The sequence below is a fragment of the Caenorhabditis briggsae genome (genome assembly GCF_000004555.2).
Source record: "Caenorhabditis briggsae complete genome, chrX, whole genome shotgun sequence".
NCBI lineage: Eukaryota > Metazoa > Nematoda > Chromadorea > Rhabditida > Rhabditidae > Caenorhabditis > Caenorhabditis briggsae.
Genome location: NC_013491.2, coordinates 7493258 through 7494910, shown reverse-complemented (window position 1 = coordinate 7494910; position 1653 = coordinate 7493258). Strand labels below are relative to the sequence as shown.

Sequence of the window (1653 nt, the reverse complement as noted above, 5' to 3'; positions counted from 1 at the left end):
GATCATTCAGTTCATACTTGAAGCTGGATCGGGCTGAGCTGCATTATGAACTTTCGAAGACACACCCGAACCGTGCAGCTTGCCTACTGAGAGTTCAATTTTTGAAAACCATTTTTATCAGGAAATTCGGATTTTAATCGCACGACTTTTCATAGTACCATACCGAAAACTTGTAGAGACGATTATGGGCAAAATTCAGGTTAGTCCAAAAGTAAAAACCTGCCTTTGTAAAGTTCCTAAAATTGTGGTTATTTGAAATAAAATGATGCCATAAAACTCTCAGATCAGAGAACACAACAGCAAAATATTTCTAAATAATACATTCATTAAATTTTAAAAATCAGTCAGAGATGAGATAATAAAATGCCACGGGGTGAGTGGATACAAAACGGTGATTTGATTGATGATCAGAATTAAAGCTTATTATTTCTCAATTATTGAGAAAAGATCAGAAAGACCAGAAAAACAAGTAATGTATCAATTATGCCATTTCCACTCTCCGTTCTTATAGTATGCTTCTCCAGAACACATCGATTCAAACTTCCATTCCGGTTCAGCCGTCTCCATGTCATCTTTAGTGGATTCCTCGGTTTCCAACGCTCTCTTGATATCTTCTTCACTTGCACGGATAAGCTCGAATGTCTCACGAATACGACGAGAGTAGGAGTCCCATTTCGATTGGTTTTGACAGACCCGTTTTTTCAGAACCAACTCTTCGAGCTTTTCTTTGTGACTTTTTTCCGAGCGTTTGGCTTTTTTTACTTCCGCGGAGGCTTTTTTGTGACGTGCAATAGTTTCACCGTACTTGTTTCCGAGGTCAATGATCGTTTTCTAGATAATTTGCCGAAAAATAATAAACCGAAAATTTTTTCAATATCTCAAAAGTCCCAAATTTACTTTTATTCTTGTTATAACACTTGAATTCAGCACAAAGACGAAATCTTGTGTTCGGCTAGAACAAAAATTCAAATTAGGCCCTAGAAATAAAAAATTCACTGACGATTTTGTTTTGGACTCCGAGACGAAAAATCAATAATCCAATCAATAGGAAAAAAATCGAAAAAATATTCATTCGAAATTTTAGTTGTTTTTTTATCAACTGTTTTTTGGTACTTTTTGGGCCATAACTCCCCAAAAAAATTTTTATAAACTATTTGTCTTGGATTCTCAAATAACTTTTTACGCTCTTTCTAACCATATACGTCTCAATTTTTTCGAGGGTAAGACTTGGGAGTCATGTTAGTTCCATGTTAGCTAGGCCGAACCTTCAAAAACAGAAAGCCTAGTAAACCAAAAAAATTGCAATCTTCTTGTTTTTGATCTAGAAATTGTTACCCAAATTCTGAAAGATAGAAACACTGCTAAATGCAACAGTTTTTCACAAAATTGAAAATTCGTTAAACAATCTTAAATATAACTTTTCAGATGATCAACATCATGAAGCAGACAACATTTATAAACGAGTCTATAAACGTCTCTCAAAAGGAATTGTTGAATGGTCAACTACGAACGGTAATTTTTTTTAATTTCAAAAATACCAAAAACCGATCGGAACTGAATATTTTCATCAGATATTACTCGAAGGATCATTTCAATTGAATAAATCACACTTTTTCAGAAACGACTAGCATGTCTAACGTCCAAACTGCCGCC

General features: G+C 34.5%; 1 protein-coding gene across 1 annotated transcript in view; it reads right to left on the bottom strand.

Annotated features, from left to right (window-relative positions):
• The window catches only part of CBG11820, a gene marked incomplete at both ends in the record, with an annotated part of 4005 nt that overhangs the window by 1561 nt on the left and 791 nt on the right, over positions 1 to 1653 (bottom strand). The window lies entirely within an intron of this gene.